The 19,550-nt window shown below is 33.5% G+C and overlaps 1 pseudogene; it reads right to left on the bottom strand.

Moving 5' to 3' along the window:
* Positions 1–4,155: 4,155 nt before the first annotated feature.
* On the bottom strand, positions 4,156–5,055 carry LOC149161217 (small heat shock protein, chloroplastic pseudogene; annotated as a pseudogene).
* Between the last annotated feature and the right edge of the window lie 14,495 nt (positions 5,056–19,550).

The raw sequence follows: 19,550 nt of genomic DNA, 5'->3' as shown, positions 1-19,550 counted from the left end.
CTGGGTAGCTCAAGTATGAAGTCAAATCTTGTGGGGTAGCTCAAATATAAAATTTATAAAATTTACTCATTCGAGGGGTAGCTCAAGTATAAAATTTACTTAGTATGAAGGGGTAGCTCAAGTATAAAATTTACTTAGTATGAAGGGGTAGCTCAAGTATGAAGTCAAATCTTCTAGGGTAGCTCAAGTATAAAATTTATAAAATTTACTTTAGTATGAAGATTTAATTTTGGGTTCCAATATAAAATTTACTTTAGTATGAAGATTTACTTTAGTATGAAGATTTACTTTAGTATGAAGTCTCACATAATCACAGATTTTGGGGAGATTTGTTCCAATATAAAATTTACTTTAGTATGACTTTGTGTTCGAATATAAAATTTACTTTAGTATGAAGTCTCCAAGAATCAGAGATTTTGGGGAGATTTTGGGTTTGAATCTTTTGGGGTAGCTCAAGTATGAAGTCAAATCTTCTGGGGTATGAGATTTTGGGTTCGAATCCTCTCGGGTAGCTCAAGTATAAAGTTTACGGGTATTTCGAATCTTCTGGGGTAGCTCAAGTATAAAATTTACTTTAGTATGAAGTCTCATCGAATAGCTGAAGTATAATATTTACTTTAGTATGAAGTATAAAATTTACTTTAGTATAAAGTCTCATCGAATCTCAAGTATAAAATTTACTTTAGTATGAAGTCTCATCAAATAGCTGAAGTATAAAATTTACTTTAGTATGAAGATTTTGGGTTGAATCTTCTGGGGTAGCTCAAGTATGAAGTCGAATCTCTTGGGGTAGCTCAAGTAGATTTTGGGATTTTGGATTGAATCTTCTGGGGTAGCTCAAGTATGAAGTTGAATCTCTTGGGGTAGCTCAAGTATAAAATTTACTTGGGTTGAATCTTCTGGAGTAGCTCAAGTATGAAGTCGAATCTCTTGGGGTAGCTAGTATAAAATTTACTTTAGTATTGGGGTAGCTCAAGTATAAAATTTACTTTAGTATTTGGGCTAGTATAAAATTTACTTTAGTATTGGGGTAGCTCAAGTATAAAATTTACTTTAGTATTTGGGTTCGAATCTTCTGGGGTAGCTCAAGTATAAAATTTACTTTAATATTTGGGTTCTCAAGTATAAAATTTACTTTAGTATTTGGGTTTGAATCTTATGGGGTAGCATTTGGGAGTATAAAATTTACTTTAATATTTGGGTTTGAATCTTCTGAGGTAGCTAGATTTGGGGTAGCTCAATTATAAAATTTACTTTAATATTTGGGTTCGAATCTTCCAAGGTAGCTACCTCAAGTATGAAGTCGAATTTGGAGTAGATTTGGGGTAAGTATAAAATTTACTAGTAGCTACCTCAAGTATGAAGTCGAATATGGAGTAGATTTCAGGTAGCTCATGTATAAAATTTACTTTAATATTTGGGTTCAAATCTTCTGAGGTAGCTAGATTTGGGGTAGCTCAAGTATAAAATTTACTAGTAGCTACCTAAAGTCAAGTATGAAGTCGAATTTGGAGTAGATTTGGGGTAGCTCAAGTATAAAATTTACTAGTAGCTACCTCAAGTATGAAGTCGAATTTGGAGTAGAGATTTGGGGTAGCTCAAGTATAAAATTTACTAGTAGCTACCTCAAGTATGAAGTTGAATTTGGAGTAGATTTCAGGTAGCTCGAGTATAAAATTTACTTTAATATTTGGGTTCGAATCTTCTGAGGTAGCTAGATTTGGGGTAGCTCAAGTATAAAATTTACTTTAATATTTGGGTTCGAATCTTCTGAGGTAGCTACCTCAAGTATGAAGTAGCGCAAGTATAAAATTTACTTTAATATTTGGGTTCGAATCTTTTGAGGTAGCTACCTCAAGTATGAAGTAGCTCAAGTATAAAATTAGCTACCCCAAGTAGCTCAAGTATAAAATTAGCTACCTCAAGTATGAAGTAGCTCAAGTATAAAATTTACTTTAATATTTGGGTTCGAATCTTCTAGGTAGCTAGATTTGGGGTAGCTCAAGTATAAAATTTACTCTAGAGTAGCAATAGCTCAAGTAATGAAGTAGTCTCTTTTGGAGTAGCAATCTTCTAGGGTAGCTCAAGTAATGAAGTAGTCTCTTTTGGAGTAGCAAGTCTTCTAGGGTAGCTCAAGTATAAAATTTACTTTAGTATTGGGTTCTAATCTTCTGAGGTAGCTCAAGTAAGTATGAAGTCTTGAGTAGCTCAAGTATAAAATTTACTTTAGTATGAAGTCTCACCTCTGATTTTATAGCTCAAGTAAGTATGAAGTCTTGAGTAGCTCAAGTATAAAATTTACTTTAGTATGAAGTCTCACCACCGATTTTATAAAATTTACTTTAGTATGAAGTCGAATCTTCTTTAGTATGAAGCCAATAGGAGATTTTGAGTTATAATCTTTTGGGGTAGCTCAAGTATGAAGTTGAATCTTGTAAGGTAGTAGCTCATTGGGGTAGCTCAAGGATGAAGTCGAATCTTCTAAGGTAGCTCAAATATAAAATTTACTTTAGTATGAACTCTCACCAATTTATAATCTTCTAGGGTAGTTCAAGTATAAAATTTACTTTAGTATGAAGTCCCACCAATTTATAATCTTCTAGGGTAGTTCAAGTATAAAATTTACTTTAGTATGAAGTCTCACCAATTTATAATCTTTTGGGGTAGCTCAAGTATAAAATTTACTTTAGTATGAAGCCTCAACAAATATTTTGGGTTGGAATCTTTGGTGTAGCTCAAGTATAAAATTAACATTCAAATCTTCTTCTAGGATAACTCAAGTATAAGGTTGGAATCTTTGGTGTCACTCAAGTATAAAATTAACATTCAAATCTTCTTCTAGGGTAACTCAAGTATAAAATTTATTTTAGTATGAAGCCTCACAGATTTATAATCTTTTGGGTAGCTCAAGTATGAGGTCACTTTAGTATGAAGTCTCACCAATTTATAATCTTCTAGGGTAGCTCAAGTATAAAATTTATGAGTTAACTCAAGTATGAAGTCAAATTTTTTGGAGAATCAAAGATCGTATGAAGTCGAATTTTCTGGGTTAGCTCAAGTATGAAGTCAAATTTTCTGGAGAATCAAAGATTGTATCAAGTCAAATTTGAATCAAAGATTGTATGAAGTCGAATTTTCTGGGGTAGCTCAAATATGAAGTCTCACCGAAGTATGAAGTCTCATTTTCTAAGGTATCTCAACTATAAAATTAACATTCAAATCTTCTTCTAGGGTAACTCAAGTATAAAATTAATTTTATACTGAAGTCTCACATATTTATAATCTTTTGGGTAGCTCAAGTATGAGGTCACTTCAGTATGAAGTCTCACCAATTTATAATCTTCTAGGGTAGCTCAAGTATAAAATTTATGAGTTAACTCAAGTATGAAGTCAAATTTTCTGGAGAATCAAAGATTGTATGAAGTCGAATTTTCTGGATTAGCTCAAGTATGAAGTCAAATTTTATGGAGAATCAAAGATTGTATCAAGTCGAATTTGAATCAAAGATTGTTTGAAGTCGAATTTTCTAGGGTAGCTCAAATATGAAGTCTAGCTCAAATATGAAGTCTCATTTTCTAAGGTATCTCAAGTATGAAGTCTCACCGAGAGAACTCGAGGTGGTGAATAATGGACAAGTAAACTCAAAAATAAAAATAAAAAATTATGTTAATTAGATTATAATATAATTATTATTTTTCAATTAAAAAATAATCTAAGACCTTTATTCTATCGCGTTATATGAATTTATCGTAAAAATTAAGATGCTCATGCATTGAATATTTACGGTAAAAAATCTCCAATATAATTCACCATCTGGTCGCAACAACTCCAATATTGATTCACCATCTGGTCGCAACTTGCATCAAACCCTAACAATGTTAAAAATGTTCATAGCCATAACAATATCTTGTTATATATTCATCATATTTGCAGAGGGTAGATCCTTTTACAGCCATGTACTTCTTAATCACTGTTCCTTCTGGGGACTTCAAGAAAAATGATATTCAGGGTGATATGGAAAGGGAAAATCATCGGTTACTGAACACTATACATAAATTTCAAAATCCATCTATACATAGGCATATTAATAATGCCTCGAATCAATCAACAAAATGAAAATACAATCTTTAACATTCAAAATCTGGATTTCCCACTTCTTTGATCGAAGGTCGAAGCAAAATTGACAGAATTTAACCTCTCTGTTATCCTCCTTGCCCATTCTGTACTCTCAGCATCATATTATATTCCAGAAAGGCTTATCATTGCCGTATGTTAAAAAAATACAAGACTTTCAACTTCAATGTTTCAATACAAAAAAACTCTAATGAAAAGCTCTAAACAACCTTAATCCACTTGCACATTGATCACATTCTTGACCTCCTCTTCTGTAAACTTGGGAACAATGACTTTCAGGACGCCATTCTTCATCTGAGCTTTGATCTGGTCTAGCTTGTACACTTTTGCAGCAAGTTCAATTCGCCTGTTGTATTTGCGACCACTGCCGTCGAACTCTGCGTCTGGGAGGGATTCCCCCTTTATCACCAGCGCATTATCCTTGGCATAAATGTTGACATCTTCCTTCCCCAACCCCGGCATGTCCACCCGTAGATACAGAGCATCCTTATCTTCCGTTGCATCCCACAGCTTCCTCGATCCGCCTCTAACTGCATCCCCTGTCCCGCGAGACGAGGAGAGGAAAGGATTATTGAACAGCTAGTCTAGGCCAAACCCTAAGCTCCTCAGAGGATAAAACAGATCTGCTACATATCAGGACAAGGGTTTAGAGATTAATAACGACATAACAACAAACAAGAATGAAATTCAAGAATATTTACAAGGCTCACCATTGAAAACATTAGGGAAACCCCCGCGGCGAATTTCCGAAACCCGGCGACTTTCTCTGTCATCCTCAATCGATGAATCGCCCTCAGGCCTATATTTCGCTGCATCTGTTGACAAGCTCCGGCACATTAAAGAAACAAAAGAATCCCCTGGACGGCCTGCAGGCAATAGGCATTTCTTGACGGCCGGAATTGCAGAGCGAGAAGCGCCGAGTCAAAGAGGAAGGTGAGTGAGCAGCACGCGGGTGACCATTTCCTCAATTCGAATTGGAACTGGAAATAATACTCCGCGGCTGCAATTCCAGCTCGTCCCCGATCTGTTAGGGGATGTCAGGCCCTCTAGCTGCGATCGGATTTTTTGTTAGGGAATGGCAAGGAATGTCAGGATTGTCAGGGGAGGGTGGCGGAACTAGGGGAGGGTGGCGGAGGGCGGAGGGATTGCCGGTGGCCGGAGCCGGACGATTTTCCGACTTGTGACGGAAAACGGGCCATTCTATCGCCTAGGTAGACTACTCCCATTCTACATACTGAAAATTCCATCCCTCATCATTCAATTAAGTGTCTTACACCTAATGTGATGTTTTTTCTCATTATATTTCTGATCAACTAGGATAAGATATCATGTAATTCACCTTCTCCGTTGCTGAAACGCAGGCTTAATCATTCTACCGATTGCCCGGTGACGGACAACTATGGAATCTTTCCGGACCAGGCGACCTACAGAGCCCGGTCGGCGGCTTTCCCTTCGTCGGAAGAGGAGGTGGTGGAGTCGGTGGCAGAGGGAAGTAAGAAGAAACAGAAGATGTGGGTGGTTAACAAATGGTCTCACTCCATTCCCAAGCTGGTATGCTAAGGAGGGACTTCGATATTATCATAAACACTCAGGAGGTGAAGCGCATAGTTGGCGTGGACAAAACGTCAATGAAGATTACTATACAAAGTGAAGTGTCTCTGAACGAGGTTATAGATGCTGTTCCTTAACAATATTCCCAAACAATATTCCCACACAAGTTCCCAAACAATATTTCCACACAAATTCCTAAACAAAATTTCCATGAACTTAATCTACAAGATTCAGCTCTCCTCGTTTGAAACTATGAGACTTGAAAATAAATTATTTTGCTCCAACATACGACTGGCCAAAAAAAACCATTCTCCAACCAGTGAGATTTTTGAACTGTCATAGATATTCTAATGGTGGGATACTCTAAACAAATATTAAACTAACTTCTACTATAAAGGCACTAGGCTCAACTACATAAATGTTTTTTAGGTCGTAATGATCTATTATAAAAATAAAACACACCACTAAATTTCCTTAACAGGGAAAAAATAACATAAAAAATAAACATGTCATGGAATACCATACCCACAATATTTAATGTGGGTAAAGCTTTAACAAGGTGAAGGATTGTGCCTTTTTTTATTTTTTTTATTGTCAATCGAGGGTATAAGGAAAAAACACAGCAATCATAAAGTAAGTTGTAAATTTATGAGATATGTTATAGTTTACGAAGGTATTCTTTCATATCTTTTTGGCTTTCCAATCATTATGGTTGTTTTGGTATAAAATATTTCAAAATATTAATGTTTTTTAGAATTTAAGGATGGGATTTTGGGATGTTATAATATTTCTAGAAATTTTTAATAAATTTCCATTCACTAATAATTTCACAAGAGTTAACCATAGTTTGTAGTGGCTGCTTATAGTTCCACAAGAGTGAATCATAGTTTGTAGTGGCTGTTTGTGGCTTTCACATATAGGGAAAAAAAAATGGACATGTGACCATTGAGGTGAATAACTCTCATATAGAGTTCAAATGAGGAAATTTATGCATTTATAAAATGTAACAACAATCAAAAGGAAAATTCCTCGAGGTTAAAGAAGTCAACCGTCTACCCTTCAGAACAATTAAATGGAAAATTCATTGAGATTAAAGAAATCAACCTTCTACTCTTAAGAACACAAATGATGTTATGTTCCTTAAAAAATTGAGAGCATTCATAATATATTGTTTCGTATAAATTGACTTTTTCAAATTAAATATAAAAGAGATGTATAGTATTCATTAATTTAATATATATATATATATTTCAATATACTATATAAAAAAATATTTAAATTTCCATTTTAATTAAAAAAATTTAATATTCCTTACTTAACGTGTCTATAACCTTTTCTTTTTTTTTGCACATTCCTGGCATATCTTGCCCATAACTTCTTTGATGAGGAGATTTGTAATTCCTCATCTAAAATACTTTTAAAGACAATAATATTTCAAGATAGCAATTAAAGGTTTTCTTCCTTCCTTTGTGTGAGGTGAAGCATATATTTATATCTCCAGAGAATCATAGTTTGGTTTTTGAGTGCAAGTAACTCTGAAGCTGCAACCCATGTTTAAGCGCTCCATCACAAACATAAAGAAAGACGATACTTCTCTTGAGGAGATTATAGTAGACTTTGGAAGGGCACATGAATTCGCAGACTTGACATGGTTTCCCAGGGAGCAGGCATTCATCTACAGGATAGACGATCATGTTTCGATTGATGAAGCAGGAAATGACATCAACGACTTCATCGGCTTCCGCTCCACCTCCACTGTGGGCTTAGCCATAGCTCGCTCAGCAGGTGCCTTCTCAGAAAACCCAACAGTCAAAATACTCGATTTCGTTCACAAATGCAAAATTGCAATAACTGATTGGCCTTTATGATCATCTGGATTTCACTGTCTTTTATGCTGGCATAGGAGCTCTAAGAAGGTACAAAGGATGCCAAGAGGAAATACATGACATCAAAGTTTTAGGTTGGGGCCATTTTAGGTATGGCTTCCAGTTTTAAAACGATGGTTTATTCTTCACAAAGTACTCTCTGATAGGATATCAGAACAATCTACAGGCTTCTGGATCATGTCTCAAATCTGCAGAAAACACCCTAGTGACAGCTTGTGCATGGGATCCTCGCATCAAAGGCAAATTCTTCCATCAGACAACAATTGCCATTGGTCTCTCCAAGTTTAAAGACTTCATCATAGACATTAAAAACTTCGGGATCTGAACCCCAGCAGTTTGTGTGGGATCAAGCTATACGGTGGCATTCTGATGCGTTTTGTGAAAGCTTCCAGTGCATATTTAGGTTTAGATGAGGATTATGTGGACCTTGATCTCGTAGAAGCCCATACCTGCAAGGGAGAATATGTAACACCATATGGGCTGGGGACATACTCAATCAACACTACATATGCCAATGGTTCTTTTGTCTTGTGTAGTCCTTGATGGATAGCTCTTGAAGGGCTATGGGATCATCTTGAGGAGGCTAAGTACCTGATGTTCTATGCTAAGTGCCTATTATTGGATTGGGGTGCTGAAGTCTGGTGGGGGTGTAGGGACTTCGATCCCTGGGGCTGTGCGCATTAGTAGTTGTGGAGGAAGTGGGCCAGCCTTGCGAGATGCTCGGAGTCATTCAGTACCGTACCAGATGCCTGCCTTGGGGCAGATGAGGTCTAAGTCAGGTGCGAGCCTTGGGGCCAACCTTGGACTAAGATACAGACCGAGGAGGCTTATGCCTGGTTTCGAAAGTGGGAAAAAGGACAAAGATTCCTTGAGATTTCCCGGGTGTTGTGAAACTTTCGATGCCTGCTGGTTATACTAGTTCAGCAGAGGGTGTAGGGCAAACATAAAGTAATAAATAACTAAATAAATAAAACGTTAAATAATTCAACTTAGCTTCAGGACGAAGTTCCTTGAAGAGGGGGAGTATGTAATGTCCCCTAATAATAATAAAAATAAAAATAATATAATATAATATTAAAATATAAGAAAATAAATGATAAACAATACAAAAAATATAATAATATTAGATAAATAATAAACAATGAAGAAAATATAATAATAATAAATAAAATAGTAAATAACAGTACTGGAGTTCTAAATAAAAATAAATTATAAAAAATAGTAAAAATAAGAAAGAGTTAAATTAAGAGAACTATAAAAATAGTAAAAATAAGTAAAGTTATCGAAAAGTAAGAAGGAATAAAATAAGAAAGAATTATATTAAGAGAATTACTAAATTAAGTTAAACTTAAAATAAATAAATAAAAGTTGCATGTTGACACATGGAATGTGTGCATGCGGTTCCCCTTCAAATGTTTGCTCTATTTAATAAACGGTGAGGAAGATGAAAGATCATTCCATGATTCCATCATCCATTCTCTTGAGAGAAAAATGTTGTGAGACAAAGGATTCCCTAGCAGTAATACGTTGATTGAGGGCTTAGGGGTGGCCAGTTGTAGCAAGATTTTTGTGCAACTAAGCCTACGGTTGGGTGGAGAGTCATCCCCAAAACTTTGTTGCGGTTAGCAGGATTCAAATAACATTCAACTCCGAAATCACAAGTAAGGAATATCATTGCTAGAGGTAAGTTGTCTCTGCTCATATTTCCGAAATTCAGGTTAAATCGTTGATAAATTATGTGTCGATTATAAATCTCATAATTAATTTAATTAGTTGCATGTTTTAATTTCGAGGTTGTTACAAAGGTCAGGAAGATGCCTTCCTTAAACTTGTTTCTATTAACAATAACACTGCCAAGAAGAAATTGTTGGTGCTAGTAAATGTCCACCATTACATGTCCTAGTTGTAGTAGCCTTTAGTGTGCCCTACATCCTAAACCCAAACTGTGGCCTTCGCTAGGACTTTAATATCCATGAGGGTGCATCTTTTTTTTGCTAATTCATGTTGTACTTGAGTGATTTCCTCTTGAACTCATTGAGGGGTGAGGTTCTTGTATCGAGTTATTTAACCCTTGAATCGAACTTGCACTCTTGAGTGAACCCATTCCTTGTAATACAGAACACCTCATCATGCCCAAGCTCATTGACTAGGCACGTTTCTTGCCATCTAAGAGATCAGGTCAAAGATGTTGACCGAAAGCCACCTAAAGTTGCTTGTGACAGGTGTTGTTCTCTCCAAGGAATAGACATGTCTAATGTGGGCTAGGGCTTTGGCTGATGAAGAATTGGCAAAGAATTTTCTCAATGACATAGGATTTACTTTTTGGTGGTCCTAGAGCACCTAAACCATCGTCCATACTTGCCACAAGTATGTGGTGTTCATGGAGAGAGAATGGGAGGCAGAAGAGCATGGAAGGAAAATTTGAGATTGACTTCACCACCCCTTCAATAAAATCAAATCACCAACTAATAGTCTTTCCAAGCTCCTAAACAACAATCTAGGCTCTAAATCATTTCAAGGCCTCCCAACATTGCTTTCCATTATAGATGTCTTTCCAAGTTGGTCGAAGATCCTATGGAAATATTTCATGTGTAAAGTGTTGTCATTTTCATTAAATCTAACTAGAAAAATTTGCCTAAATGATTGAAATTTAGCGCTTCCACAAGTGTTCTAAGCATATAACAATGCAAAATTTGAAACGAGAACTAACACTGTTACCCGTTTTGTAGAGATGGCAAAAAAGTGACTCGATTTTGAAAATGGGTGATGCAGAACACACATGCTTTTTTTAAAGCATAGTTTTTGGCACTATAATTTTTTTTTTTTTTATGTACATTGTGTTTTAGAATGGTAGTGATTTTGATGCTGATTTTAAAAAGTGGTAATTCTATACCATGCCCTTTCTCTAAAAGGTTTTTTTTGTTTTGTTTTGTTTTGTTTTTTTGTTTTTGTTTTTTTTTTTTTTTTTTTTAACTTTTAATTTTCTAATGTATGAAATGTAGATAATTATTTTATAAATTTAATAATTTTTGAAGTGGTCTTCTTCTTCATTTTTTTTTTAGTGAGGTTTTTATTGTTTTGCATATTTAAAGAAGAAAGTCGATATTTTGAATTTTCAATATTCTACATATTTATACATTGTTAATTAATTTTTCAATCCACATGAAATAATTGTCTCTAAAAAACAATATTTTTTAACAATTGATATAAAAATAACCATTTTTAACAAAAATATAACTAAAAAACTACACGTTTTGATAATTTTTTTCCTAGAAATGACATGTCAAATCACAATTTTTATAAGAAATTTTTAACTAAAAATGGTTAAATAATAATTTTTTTTTATGAATTTCATGTCAAAAAATAATAATGATCACATTTTTTTCAAAAAATAATGATTAACCTAAAAATTAATGCGAAAATCACATAATACAAATATTGAACGCATAACAACTTTAATTGAATGTATATTCTTCTCATAAAATGTCAAAGTCAAAACATTACAAGTATAACTAATTAATAGTTACAAAAAATGAGCTTGATTTCTAATCATAACTTAAATTTAATCAACAATGTCACATAGTCCAAACTCTTTGTCCTATAGAGTTTCATCATTGTCTTCTTCCACAGTATTTTCTGTTTCATTTTCCTCATTTTCCTCTTCTAATAGATTTTTGATGTCTGTGAATTTCTCAATGTATGCCTTTCCAATCATTCCCTGTAATGGTGGTTGGGATTCCTTTGCCTTTTTTGTTACACGTGATTCAAAGTCCCCTTTTTTCAACCCAATTTCTTACATTGCATTTGGAAGAAATTGAAGAGCATTAATTCTTCGCTAAATGAAATTGCACTGTATTGGATTTTTTTTCAATTGCAACGCAATTTCTTCCTTTTTGAAGGCAACATGCTAGTGTTGTACTTAATTATCAAGCACAAAAAAAATAATCAAGTAAATTAGTACAATGACATATTAATTAAGAAATAACATATTGAAATTCAATTCAATATAATAAAACTTACCTAAGCCAGAAAATAAATCCAGAACCCAATTTATTTCATTTGAACATATGTCTATAAGATAGTTAATCGATAACTGTGGTTTTTGATAAATGTTAACTATCTTTCCGTTTGCTTCTTTGTCTTCATATGTTAGTTTTCTCACAACAGCATCATAAGTCAGTGTTTGGCTATGATTCTTTCCATCTACCCGATTAAAAATCATAGACATATAGCTATCATCTTTTGTTCAACTATCAATATCGCTGAACTCACAACCATTTATAAATAGTTGATTTTCACGGTTAAGAAGATTTGACTTTCGTCTTTAACATGAAATAGTAAAAATTCAATTAACTTATACATAAATGAATTTTTCAACATTAATCAAGTATACATTTTAAACGTTTTACCATGTAAGTTGCATCCTTGAATTTGTTTTTCCCTTGAAACTGGACAATAACATTGTCAATTGTGTGTCTGAATGAAATGTCACAAATCTCCATAGTGGTGATGACATGACTTCTAGAAATCCCGCAACCACTTTACTAAGAACTTGATAAGTATAATGGTCACTATCATAGTCAATGTTTGGAATATTGAAAGCATGGGGAATATCTGCGATAACTAAGGCATAATCCCTTTTAGGTATGAGTTTATCAATGTCTTCACAGTCGCCTTGTATTACTTGATATTGAATAGTGTATAGCCCATTCCAAATGAAATGAGTAAGTTGGATCAAGTTTAACATTCTTAATACGTTTCTTCTTCAGTCTTTTGATCTTTATTTTTTCAACAAATGATCTGAAACTATCTGGTTGTCCATTATCATCATTCTTCATCTTTTATAAAATAAACAAATATATGTATAAGTTATAAATTAAAAATAGTACACCGCTGAATAAAAATGAATGTATAAATCAACATACCTTTTTAAATGCAAAATATTTCTTTTTTAATATTGATGAAGAACTTGAATCTGGATAGTTGCATAAAACATCATCCCAACTATCTTCATTCAACAATTTAACCATTTGTTCTTGAATTTTCATGTAAACTTTGTGACTGCATAGATAAAGTAAAAAAAGTTAATATAATGATATGTATAACAAATAATACCAAGAAAAATATGTTATATTTAAAAGAAAATTATAACCTAGAAATAAATAAAAATAATTCAACAAACTTACTTTTGAAATTCCTCAAACATTTCCTCCAATGATAACTCCCCTGACTTCACACGAGATAATATTGCTTTGACCATTTTTTCGTCCTTCACTCCTTGCAATGCTCTCCAAGGTGTGATAGTCATATCTTCTAAAAGTTGCTTCATTTCAGGACTTGATTTACTGTTGCTACATATAAATGGTTGACCTTCTGGTTATTAATGCCAATGTTTTCTCAAATGCTAAATATCTCATTAATCAACTCCCATATCTCTCCAGTTCTAAATGCCAACTGGAAAATGTTATCAACACCTATGAATAAATCATTAAATTTTCTGCATTTGCCACATTTTGAATTGATTTTCTCTTTAATTGGATAGCCTATTTCCATACAACATTCATTTTAGAGATCTACAATAACATTTGTCCTATCCCCAACACATTTTTCTTCAAATTCACTATGAATAAATTTAACCCTTTGGATGAAAGTCATAGACATCCTATATTCATTATCTGAATTATGATCCCATGCCACTAATTTTGCTTCTGTATCTAATAAACCAGCATAAATGATACTCATCGCCCCTAACCTACAGGCCCTTTTGGCTGCCGTGAACATTATCAGACCCGTTTGGTCGTCGTGAGCTTTACCAGGCCCACTATGCTCACAGCAGAAGTAGTGCATAAATTTCGCTCGCAAAAAGTTTTAATTAAAAAAAAAAATCTACTGCATTAAACTTATTTAATATTAAAATTTGCAAGGAAAAAAATTAACTAACCTTTTAATTGCGAGAATTCTCTGTTGAATATGTTGATAACAATGTAGCTGCTCCACAAATTCGCTTCAAGTATTTCAACGAATCTTAAAAAATCTTGATGTGATGTGAGTAATAGTGATAATGGAATTTATTATATAGGTGAAATTACAGAAATGTTTTACCGTATGGTTAATGTGGGATTAATTTGTTTAAAAAAAATTAACATGTTAATTTTTTTATGGCGATATAGGAAACTATGATAAAGCGAATATTATGGAATCGTTTTACAATGGGGTGAATGTGGGATTAATTTGTTTTAGAATGTATTATAAAAATAAAAATAAAAACATTCAATTGTTTAGTAAATATTATATACTTTAACTATTAAAATAATTTAGGTAAAAGTTGTAGTTTACAATTTTAACTTTAAATATTTATTTCATAAAAAAATTCAGTTTACATTTTTCAATAAATTGTAGAATAAAATAATGAAGGGAAATAAATCTAACAAAATTTTTGGAGGGAAAATTTCATTCTCTATGCTATATAATATCTTTAGGAGACTCTGCATTTGTATCATTCAACCTCTTTTATTTGAAAGGGATGGATTCGCCTGATAGTGAAGTTTCGCTTTATACAATATCAATATCTTCATCGCGTAACAACTCTATTCATATTGACGAATATAACGAGAATTCTTCCACTATGAATAGAAAGTCAATTCTTCCACTTAGTCCTAAGCCTAAGGACTATGAGAGCATCACTAATGAAAAAGGGGATGGAGAATTTCAAATAAATAAAGAGTCATAGATTCCACTTAGTGTTAATTCTAAGGACTATGAGAGCAACAGTGATGAAGAGCATGATGACGAATTTCAAAAGAATGGGGTGTCACGGTGTCCACTTAGTCTTAATCCTATGGACTATGAGAGCAGAAATGATGAAGATTATGATGATTAATTTCAAAAGAATGGAGTGTCACGGTGTCCACTGAGTCCTAATTCTAAGGACTATGAGAGCAGCAGTGATGAAGAGCGTGATGACGAATTTCAAAAGAATGAAGTGTCATGGTGTCCACTTAGTTCTAATTCTAAGGACTATGAGAGCATCAGTAATGAAGAGTGCGATGATGAATTTCAAAATATTGGAATGTCACAGTGTCCACTTAGTCCTTATTTTAAGGACTATGAGAGCAACAGTGATGAAGAGCGTGATGACGAATTTCAAAAGAATGGAGGGTCACGGTATTCTCTTAGTCCTAATTCTAAGGACTATGAGAGCAGTAGTGATGAAGAGCGTGATGAAAAATTTCAAAAGAATGGAGTGTCACGGTGTCCTCTTAGTCCTAATCCAATGGACTATGAGACCAGCAGTGCTAAAGAGCATGATGACAAATTTCAAAAGAATGGAGTGTCACGGTGTCCACTTAGTCCTAATTCTAAGGACTATGAGAGCAGCAGTGATGAAGAGCGTGATGATGAATTTCAAAAGAATGGAGTGTCACGGTGTCCTCTTAGTCCTAATTCTAAGGACTATGAGAGCAGCAGTGATGAAGAGCGTGATGATGAATTTCAAAAGAATGGAGTGTCACGGTGTTCTCTTAGTCCTAATTCTAAGGACTATGAGAGCAGCAGTGATGAAGGACATGATGATGCACTTAGTCCTAATTCTAATGACTATAAAGGTAGTAGTGACAAAGGACAAGATGCATCATTTTCAGTAAGTAAACAGTCACATTTTCAACATAGCCCTAATTCTATGGACTATGAGAGCAGCACTGACAATGCACATGAGGAAGAATATCCAATAAACATCGAGTCAAATTTTCCATTCAGTCCGAATTCTAAGGACTATGACAGTAGCACTAAAGAAGGGGAAGATGAAGAATATCCTCCAAGTCAGTGTTTGAAAAGCACAACTGATCATAGTGTGGATAACATTCCTCTTAATGATGATGAAAACCATTATAAAAATGATGATCCAATGATGGAGATGTTGCCAAGAAATATTGTATCGAGGAGTAGGAGCAAACCTTTTCGTATCCATGCAAGATGTTTTAGTTATACAAGGGGTAGAGCAGAATATCTGACAAGAAGAAGTTCTATCAGCGTTCTCATTTCCAGTGAATGTTGTCAAAAATATTGCTTGAAACATATGGATTTCAAATTTGCATTAGAGAGCAGGAAGAGATATTTGTCAATGAATAAAAGCATGCAAAATTCATATTTAGTTGTGTGCATGCAATCGACATTATCAGGTTATAATTATCATATTGGGTCTTTATTTATCTGTAAAAAGGCTTTCAAAATGTTTCATTCAACTGGGAATTTTCGTTTATCGAGAATTCAAGAAAATTTGGAAAAGGATCCCACATTTTATTCAGAAGTACTTCATAAAGGACAGTTTGGGCCATTATCAAATACTGCAATGTCATGGATGAAAGATTTCTTTTCAAAGCATGGAGAGTGTATGCCAAATAAAGATACAATACATATTCCAGATAATTTTTCAAGACAAGAAATATACAACTTATACAAAGAATATGCAGAAGGTGCTGAGGGACATGGCTGGTTTATTACATATCAATATTTTGCGAAGGTATGGAAGAAAGAATTCAACAATGTCCGTATTCCTAAGAAGACAAGGATGGGGATTTGCAGTATATGTGCTTTTCTTAAATAAAAAAAGGGACAAATGTGAAGGGTCAAAAAGAGGTAAGCAATCATAACTTTAACTTTTAAAATTGTATAGTCATCAACTATGAAAACATATTTCTTAATGGCTTTCTTTTATGTTGTGTAGGTTCAATTGTCAAAGAACTTCAAGAGCATCGTGAACAACAAACAAGTGAAAGGAAAAATTTGTACAAGCATTGAAATAAGTGTTATGATAATTCGAATAAATATTTGGGTTTGATAATTGATGGTATGGACCAGAAGAAAACACTTTTACCACATTTTGTTCGCACACCCAAAAATTTACAGGAGGAAAATTTTATTCAGTATCACTTGGTCGGTTGTATGGTATTCAATGGGAAAATGTTGTCAAGGGTGTATTCACAGCTCCAAATATTCATAATGATGCAAATATGACCATAACCATAATTCATGATGTGCTTTCTCATTGTTCTGGTAATCTTCCTGAAGTTTTGTATCTACAATTGGATAACACTTGCCGTGAAAATAAAAATCAGGTTGGTTTTGGATATCTAAACATGTTTGTTGAATTGAGAATTTTTCAGAAGGTAAAGGTTCGTTTCCTTCTTGTTGGGCACACTCATGACCATATTTATCAGATGTTCAGTCGTTTTTCAGTCACATTGAGGAGGAAGGAAGTTGGGAGCTTGCCATCATTAATTGAACGTATTAAGAAATCATAAATGCCAGAGCCTACTTTTGATGTGTTGGAAGAAACTGTTGACATGCGGAGGTTTATTCTAGGATCACATGGTGAGGGGAAATGCATTGAACAACTTAATGATATTAGCTTCCAACATCAATTTTGTATCAAAAAAATTGATGGGAAAACACTAATATGGGGCAAGAAGTATTCAACTACCTCAGAATGGGCATCGTCATCAGGTTTGGATTTTTGAAGTTCATTCCAGATTATCCAATATTTACATCAAAAATATTGTTATTACAATCAGTTGGTGAAGTTCATAATGCACACAGACAAAATAGAGATATAAATTATTCTGATTCCTTAGAAGAAATTAAAAAATGTATTAGATATACATATGAGTACTTTGACATTGCTGATTCAGTTTGGTGCGTGTCATTTTTCAATAATCAAAGTGATATCATTTCAACAACAACAAATGAAGATATACCTTTGAAAAGTCCTTTTATTTGGGCACAAAATGTGTCGAATGAACATGAGGAAATAAACATTGTTGAACAGCGACAATCTCAAGGTATTATTAATTATTCACAGGCAGAGGAAAGAGAGATGTATATTGGTTCCAGAAGGTCTCGTGCACACGTGAAGCCATGGAAGACCTTTACAGGGGTTCAGTATAGGATATTAAGGAGGATTGCATGATTGCAGTGCTAGCAGATGGAGATCCCAATGGCTATCCATTCTGAGTTGCTAAAGTTATAAAGGTCTTTACAGAAAATGAGGATGTTACAGGTGTTGAAGTACATTGGCATGCCACAAATACAAAAGAAAGGGTACAAATATAAATCGTCGTTGCATAGACATATTAAAATTGGAGGATGTTGACATACTTTTTTATGACTTCAATTTAACAAAGAGGGGAACTCTTCGCTTCAAGACGATAAAGATTTTGAAAAGGTTGTTACCAGAAAGAACAGTGTTGAGATGAGAGTCTGCTCAAACCGGTCATAGATCTAGAAGAATTTTGAAACTTGAAATGGTGGGCATGCATGTGGACTTAGATGGGGCACTAGTTGACGAAAGAGAAGAATATGGAACATCTTCGTTAGCATCCAGTCACTCATCTGAAGATGTGAATTCTGATGCTGTGCAAGAAAATATGAGTGATTTTGAATAATTGTTTAAGACAGTTTATACAACTGATGTTTGCATCGTATCTTGAAATAATTTTTTTGATTTCCATATGGTGTTAAATGAAAAGTTATGAGTCATTTTTATGTTGTTGGATTATATGTCTTAATTATGATAATTTTTATTGTTTAGAATATCTACAATGCAACATTAAATTAGAGATATAATGTATGTTTCATTCAATATACAAATAATGACATATGAATTCATTTAGTCATGTAATTTGTTCATAATGTTATGGTTTTTTAATTTTATGGTTGAAAAAATTCCAATTTCTTTTGTATTTAGCATGTTATGGTTAAAAACATGTTGAATTTATACTTAGGAAAAAAAAACATTAGTGTGTTTTTTCCTCATAAACAACTTTTTTTGGCACATAAAAATTTGGTTTTAATAGCATTTTTAAAAAATGTTGAAAATTGACCCTAAAAAAAATCATCGAGTATCATCACTTTTTCTTTTTCAGGGTGTTTTTTGCACGAAAATTTATTTTTCACTGCCATTTTTAAAACATGTTTAAAATTGACCCTAAAAAAACATCGTTCCAGTATACACACTTTTCATTTTTAGCACTGTTTTTGATGTTTTTTCGGGTTTTTTTTGCCAGAGTTCCCGTTTTGAGTTTATAGTTCCCGTTTCAAACTTTACATTGTTATATGCATAAATTTTAGACAACACCTTTCTCAAGGCCTTCAACAACTTTAAAGTTCCAAAAATCCCTCAAAACATTTCAAGAGAAAGTTTTAATATTTTAGAGAGCTTTAGGGGAAGTTCCCTAATTTTTTTCCCCATTGCTGGTTATTGTGTTAGGTATCTGGAATTTGCATGAGATTTTCTTCCTTTTATGTTTTTTAGGGAAATCTCTTCTCATGTGTTTATTCTCTACAGTTCCAACACATTAATGGCTTTCTTGCTTGTCCAGCTTTATGAGGTTTCTCTCTGATTTTCGCAATTTGATATTCTTCCATATTTCAAATGTTTGATACATGTTGTGATAGTCCTTAACATAGGACAAGTTTCATAGCAACACCGCGTTTCGCTTTGCTTGGTCTTATTTTCTTATAATGATTTTTTTGTTTTCTTTCCAAAAGATCTTTAACTTAGCTTTTAAGCTTTTGAAGGTTTCGGTTTTATTAGGGAAGTCTTTTTCTCCTTTTTCAAGATGGGCTTGGTCCATGTTGTGTTGTACCATATGACCGCTCATTTCTTTATTCTCTACTGCAAATTATATCTTCTTCTATGTTATTACACACACCTAGTTGTTAGTTACACCAATCATATCATATTAATCAATTACCTTGTTATTTAAGCATGTTGATCTTATGTTTTCTAGTTATAGATATAAGAAAATTTCCACCATGTGAATAATTCTATTGAAAGATTTGATTAAATTTGATATGGCAAGGGATCGTTTTATTTACATCCATAATAACTATTCTTACAAGTTTAAAACCGAGTGAATCTAATTCATAAGTGATTTATTGAGCAGTAAAATAATTATATATATATATATATATATAAAAAGC

Source organism: Pinus tabuliformis, chromosome 5_2 (assembly GCF_031772625.1).
Source record: "Pinus tabuliformis cultivar Carrire ecotype Pingquan chromosome 5_2, CPIR1, whole genome shotgun sequence".
Classification (NCBI taxonomy): Eukaryota; Viridiplantae; Streptophyta; class Pinopsida; order Pinales; family Pinaceae; genus Pinus; species Pinus tabuliformis.
Note: the sequence above shows the minus strand (reverse complement) of the source record. Positions and strands in the feature narration are given on the sequence as shown.